A 7875-nucleotide genomic window follows, 5' to 3' on the forward strand; every position below is an offset into this window, starting at 1 on the left:
GATATTTTATAGAATTACCTCACTAATTTCCTCCTTACTATAGTAGAATACGATCTCTCTTCTTTTCACCTCTGCACCTTTACTTGTGCTTTCCCTTCCTCACTTTTTCGTCCCTCCTCTCATACATTTAACTGTCTGCTTGCATGAATGCCTGTTCCAGAAGTTGTTGATTTCCACCCTATGTATTTATTTATCTACTCTACAACTATTTATAGCGATGTATCATAAAATCGTAAATAACAGTCGAATAGAAAACTATTTAAAAAAAATATTTTGGCTTGCGTTGTCGGTGGACCACATATAGAGTCTGCTCTCTCCATTTGGTCACTTGATATAGCTTGTTGTCTGCACAACGTATCGTCACATTGTCATCTTTTTCTCTCTTCATCTAGATCTCTCGTTTCTTCATTCAGCATTCGGTAACACACTCATTACCTCAATTAAAAGGGGTTTTTTTTACGGTTTCTAATCATATATACGTCTAGATACATGTCATATACACATATTTGATTTTATGATATATGTTATTCATAAGCACAATATCCGATCATAAATATGCATTGATACATCGCTGTATATTCACATATTTTTTCTTTGTTGCTGACTTGCTTTTATTTTCTAAACAATCCTGCTTTATCTCACAATATTCGTGATCACAAAACATACGTTTTAATTCAATGAATTCATACATCACATTTATTCTTTCATTTGATTTTTTTGATCATATCATTAACCTACAACAATAATGAAAAATATCAACAAAAGACTTCACAATAAAAGAACAAACAAAACAGAAAGAATTTATTATAATAAGAACAATGATAACACTAATAATAGAAATAATATTATTTTTTATCTGCCACAGGACTCGAAGAAATAAAGAGAATGCAAAACGAAACAACATTAAACAAAGAACCTACAAAGACATGTAGAGTGAGATGGATAAGTTATACAAAAATGAGGGGAGGATTGATAGACGTTATACAATATATAGTTGTACGAGTTAAAAATTTATCAAAGAAAATCACAAAGATTTACACGGAATGAATAAAACAAAGTATGATTACATACATTAATTAAAACAAAATATCTATACAAAATTTAAACATGTACTTAGATCAGCGAACATCACATTCATCATCAAATAACTTCTCTAATACTTTCATGTGTTGTTTAAAGCTAACGATTCCCGAGATCCTTCGCTGAATGAACTTTTGGCTTATAGTGGATAAGTGGGGGCTCACAGTCTCTAGATTGTCGATAAATAAAAGTGTTTTAATTATTATCTGAACTTTATATTAATATTCTGTCTTTTTATGGTGTTTAAAATGTTTTTCTTCTCCGTTTGTGCTTTTCCTGCAAATTTCAAGTGTATATCTAGTAAGATATACAGGTCTTTGTTATCACTGCGAAAGGCTGCGAATTTCATTTTTTTCTGGGAGGAGGCTGGTTTTTCCTTCAAACGTTATTGTTTCTCCTTCCTATACAATTTCCTCCTCAGTGGTGAGTACTTCCACTTCTCGGGAGGTTTACTACTTCTTGCTGTTTTCATTACATTTTTGTTTGTTTTCTTTAGAGTTTCGCCGTTTTTAGATAATGTCCATCTATTTCCGGTCTCCATCTGGCCTTCATCTTTATAAATAGATGGGGTGGTACAACAAAAGAAATCAGGGAACAGGACCCTGAAACCCTTACAGGTGTCATAGAACATATTTTGGAAATGGCACGGATGTGTGAAGCCGAAAATGGATGCCGTTTAAAAGATGTTATTTTCCATGCATAATGCAGTGGTATGATGAAAAAACACTAATACAAACTAATCTCCATTATCTCCTCTATACTGAATTAAAATTTCATAGACCTATTTGTAAAAATAAGTAAGTTATTAAAAATTAAAACCCCTCAGTGACTTTGGCCACCCTGTATATATATATATATATATATATATATATATATATATATATATATATAATCATATCAAAGGGAAATGGAAATTAATAAAATTTTCACCTCCAAGTGGCCTAGCGTATAAAAGTTTTGTCCAAAGACTATGAATTACTCATAAGGTACACTGTATATTTAAATACATAACAGGACTCCACTCGTGGGATTCCTTACGCTAGAAAGAACAGCTAGGTTCTAGAACCACAAAATTAGGGATAAAATCCCGGAATGAACGAAATGAAAAATAAAACTTTTTACCATCTCTTTCCTGGACCAATTGGTTTCTGACTTATTTTAGCAATTTAAGATAATTTGCTAGTGAAGTCGTTATCAGCAGGTACACCCAAGATTAAAATATATAAACAGAAGGTAATCAATTCCATGCCTCCCGTTTATACATCCTAATTTTTTCAGATCTACTGCGCAGGTGCAGCTCCTCGCCGGCAATAAAAAAATGCCAACTTTTAAAATTATCCAAAAAAATTATAATACTTAATCATATCAAAAGGAAATGAAAATTAATAAAATGTTTACCTCCAAGTGGCCTAGCGTATAAAAGTTTAGACCAAAGACTATGAATTACTCATGAGGTACAGTGTATATTTAAATACATAAGAGGAATCCACTCATGGGATTCCTTACGCTAGAAAGAACTGCTAGATGCTAGAACCACAAATATACATATATACATATATACATATGTATATATATGCATATATACAAATTATGGAAGTTTAGTTCATAGGTGATCTAAATGATTAGGTGCGCTAGGTAAGTGCTATAACAGATTACTAGGGCTCCAAGGTTGTAACCCAAGACGGTAGTTATAGACCCATTTTGTTATTGGACGTTGATATATTTGCGTCTTTTTTCTAGATATTTACAATATCAGGACTTTAACCCACATGGATCTACGCACCTAAGGTCTTATGCATTTATTTCAACAATATCGGAAAGCTGAACTGTGAACTTTTATGCTTCTTTTTCTTCTCTTTCTACATCTCCATATTCCTTTACTTCCTTCCTCTATGTCGTCATTTCATTAATCTATTCCCTTCTCATTTTCCATATTTGTGTCTGATGTCGGAATATCCCATACTCTGGGATATCCCAGAAACAGCTGTATATATATATATATATATATATATATATATACATATATATATATATATATATATATATATATATATATATATATATATATATATATATATATATATATATATATATATATATATAATCATAAATATATAGGGATTGACAGTAACCTGCTTCTCCAACATACTGAGAATTCAGAAATAGCAGTCAAAGAACTACTGATTTCAAAACTACAAATTATTACTCCAGATTGATAGCAAAATTGTTAATTATTAATTTTATTACTAATTGACGATTCCCTGCCCTGCATATCTATCTATCTATCTATCTATATATATATATATATATATATATATATATAAACACGATGGCCAAAATCGCTGAAGGGTTTTAATTTTTAATGGTGCCCATTTTTTTTTACAAAATAGCTCTATGATATTTTAATTCAATATAGAGGAGATAATGGAGATTAATTTGCATTAGCCTTTCTTCATCATACCACTGCGTTATGTATGAAAAATGACATCTTTTAAACGGCATCCATTTTCAGCTCCACACATCCGTGCTATTTCCAAAATATGTCCCATGACAGTTCTGAGGGTTTCAGGGTTCAGTTCCCTGATTTCTCTTGTCATATTCTTCTTCAATTGTTCCAGGGTCTCTGGGTTTTTTTGTCAAAGACCTTCTCCTTGAGGTACTCCACAAGTCAGGGCCGGTCAAGTCTGGGGAACGCCACATGATACTTTCTCCAAAATATTGTCTCAGTATTCGTATTGTCTCTCTTGCAGTATGAACAAATGCCTCATCTTGCTGGACCCACATATCGGGTCTATTTTGAATGGCTGGATGCAAAATTTTCTCGATCATACACTGTATCACTCACCAGTCACATATGTCATATATATGTGACATATATACATACATACATACATACACACACACACACACACACACACACACACACACACACACACACACACACACACACACACACACACACACACACACATATATATATATATATATATATATATATATATATATGTATGTATGTATGTATATTTGTATGCACGAACGTACGTATGTTTATTTGTATGATTATTACACTTATAATTCGACTATCTTGGAGTCGTTTTATTTTGTATGAAAAATAAGATTAGCGAGTGAACAAAGCTGGCGGCATCAGGTTAATCTAAAAAAATAACAGAAGAAAAACATTTATATACATGAAAAGGAATAAATAGACAAAGATATTCTTGAGTCTCTCAAGAAGAGCACAATCAATAAGAACATAATTAAGAATCAACAGAGAAGGGTTATTTTTCTCCATAAATATACGAACGTTTGTTGTAGTTTTGTTACTTTTTCTTAGAACATGATTGTAAAATGTGCATGCACATATTATTCTTGTAACCATACATCAATCTTGGGCATTACTGTCTAGTGGACCAGGACTGACAGGACCGGCTACGTTGTTTCCATAGAGTAGATGTTGCCAAGGTCACAATTCCACCCCTGATTGGACAACACTCCGTTGCAAGGTTATTCATTTTTACCTACGTAGCCTAAAGCAATGTGAAATCATGTGCTTTCGTCAAGAACACGAGGCACCACCCAGTCCGAGAATTGAGATCACAGTCTTGCGATTGTTAGTGAATCACCCTAATCACTATCCCACGCATCTTCACAGTGAACATATACTTCTCTATGTTGTAAAATCTGCACCTTTAGATTATTCAGGATACCGGCTATCCATTACCGGCAAAGCCAGGTTTAGTCTGATACCGTTTTTGTACTTTTAATGCATCAAATTTAAAGTAAACACTTTCCTTTTTGTCTTAGCTAGGATGATACTGTGTTTTGAATTGTTTGTCTTCTTTTGAGGGGAGAAACGGAATCAGTCGTGTGATGATGATGTGCTTTACATATCTATCACATCTGAGAAGAGTGTGTGTGTGTTGTGTGTGTGTGTGTGTGTGTGTGTGTGTGTGTGTGTGTGTGTGTGTGTGTGTGTGTGTGTGTGTGTATGTGTGTATGTGTGTGTGTGCGTGCGTGCGTGTGTGTTTGTGTATGTGTTTTGTTTAATACATGTTGTCCGAACGCCGTCATTTGTAATACATTAATATCTGAATGCAAATACATCAAGATATTTATCTAGACATTAATGTAATACATTAATGTCTAGATCAATAATATTTGACAAGGAAATCGATGTATTACAAAGTTATCCTTCAGCATTTGTCTCATTTTCCAGCTTCATTCATCGATGGTTACTCAGTGTTAAATGATGGAAAACTTAAACGATTGACAACACTATTTCGGGACTAATACAATGTGGATTGTCGACAAGATGGGCACCGATAACGTGGCGTTGGCGAAAGACAAAATATTGGTTTCAAATTTTGGTACTATGCCAGTAATTTCGGGGGGAAGCGGTTAAGTCGATCACATCGACCTCAGTGGTTGACTGGTACTTATCTTATCGACCTCGAATGGATGAAAGGTGAAGTCGACCTCGGTGGAATTTTAACTCAGAACGTAAAGGCAAACGAAATGCCGCTAAGCATTTCTCTCGGCGTACTAATGCTTCGGCCAGCTCGCAGCTCTCAAAGGACAAACTATAAATACGAAAACTTTTCAAGCAATCTGAGAACCTAATGTAAGCCATCGCCAGACCGTTAGCCTTTTCTTGGTCCAAAAATTGCTTACAGAACTTTTTTTTTAATGGATCAAAACATTAGGTATTAAACCGGAAAATGGCAGGCGGGATACAGAGCTGTGCTCAGCTCTGATCTGATCTGATCTGAACCAGGTAAAGGCTACCACTCTGGATTGTAGGATTACCGAATCTTTTTCATTGTTTAAATTGAATATTGTTTTGATTATTGTTTTTTTCATATATTTTACTACTTATGTTCTGTTCCTCTATTTTTTTCAATGGTCCTTCACACATTCCTCTTGTTCTTTCATTAAAACTTTGTATGTATGTATGCATGTATGTATGTATGTATGTATGTATGTATGTATGTACGTTATCAATCAGTTTCATTTCTGTATTTCTTGTCCATAGAGAAAGAGCCGGACTCTAACATAGATTCAAGGCTCCTTCATTGGAACTTTTATCAACATCATCTAGGTATTTGTGCATATGTGTGTGTGTGCAGTATTTGGTGTTAGTGTATGCGCAGATTTGTATGTTTGTTTTATGGATGCGTTTTTATGTCTAGATGCATGCATATGTATTTATGTGCTAAATTTTTGGAAAGTTTTACATATCTTTACAGTTCCGAATCTGTAGTCTTCTAATCAGCCTTTCTCTTTCAGGTTTTGAGAACCCTAATTTTTCCAGGTTTTTGTTGTATGTATGTATGTATGTATGTATGTATGTATGTATGTATGTATGTATGTACGGTTTGGACACACGCCTCATCTTTGCCATTCATCAATTCTGGTCGATAGAATAAGTACCAGTTGAGTACTGGTGCTGATGTAATCGACTAGCACGCCATCTAAATCTTAGGCTATCTGTCTTTAGAAGTAATTAGTATTATTATTACTATTATTAAGTGAGAGAGCAGTGATACTGGTTAAAATATACGAAGCCCAGTATACCCATCATGACTACCCGTCGGATAAGGTTACACCAAGCACATGCATCACAAACATATGTGCGCAACATGGTGATCTCATATCAAAGTAAACAGCGCATGACCTTGAAGGTGGTGCCCAGTTAGAATTTTCTTCAGGATGAGTAGTCCATCTCACTCAAAAGTTCCCTGAATACGGTATGTTTAAGGATGTTGAACGAAGCACCTATGTTTTCTGAGATAAACTATTCAAACTCCAAAGAAACCCTCTTAACAATACATGGCTATGATTCCCCCCTACTATGCCTGGTCATGACCAATGATGCACATATCGTCGGCCACTAAGGAACATGCTCACACTGGTTAAGATGAAGCAACTGACAAGCAAATCTGTGGTAGTGAGCAGAATATTTGCTGTAACCCATCTTTTATACCAAGACAAAACATATACATGATAACACTTGCAATCAATTAAGACCAAAAGTCATGAGAGCCAGTGCCTGGTACTGCATCAGGGCATATGTTATTATTATTATTATTATTATTATTATTATTATTATTATTATTATTATTATTATTATTATTATTATATTTAGAGTTATTTTTGTTTCGATTTTAGAGTAGCAGAAAGGATATCTAGTTCATAAAAATACAATATTAGAATGATATGAATTAGCCACTAATAACAATAATAATAACAGCTCAACAACAACAACAACAATAACAACATCAGCAGCAATAACAACAATGAAAGAAACGTTACCAGTTAATGCATATTTATGTTCATCTCCATTTCAATGGCGTCTGATTCAGACGTTATTAGTTTATTTTCATCTCAGGCATAATTCAAATTCTTTTGTATACCAACGTTCTTTCACGAAGAAGAAGAAGAAGAAGAAGAAGAAGAAGAAGAAGAAGAAGAAGAAGAAGAAGAAGAAGAAGAAGAAGAAGAAGAAGAAGAAGAAGAAGAAGAAGAAGAAGAAGAATGTCGATGATTATGATGAAGAAGATGATAAAGAGCAATTTAACTTGCAGTGACAAGATCACAGCAATACTGAAATGCTTCTGATCATAACGATGATGCTGCTGCCGCTTATGATGATGATAGTGTTGATGATGATGATGATCTACATAAGATAGCCACACACTTGTCGATTAGTCGTTCTATCGAGACAGTACTATACAACTAACTACTTTATGGAAAATACTTGGAGCAACAGGCACCGATTGTACTCAATTTGCATAT

This window comes from Octopus bimaculoides, chromosome 5 (genome assembly GCF_046866305.1).
Source record: "Octopus bimaculoides isolate indiv1 chromosome 5, ASM4686630v1, whole genome shotgun sequence".
NCBI lineage: Eukaryota > Metazoa > Mollusca > Cephalopoda > Octopoda > Octopodidae > Octopus > Octopus bimaculoides.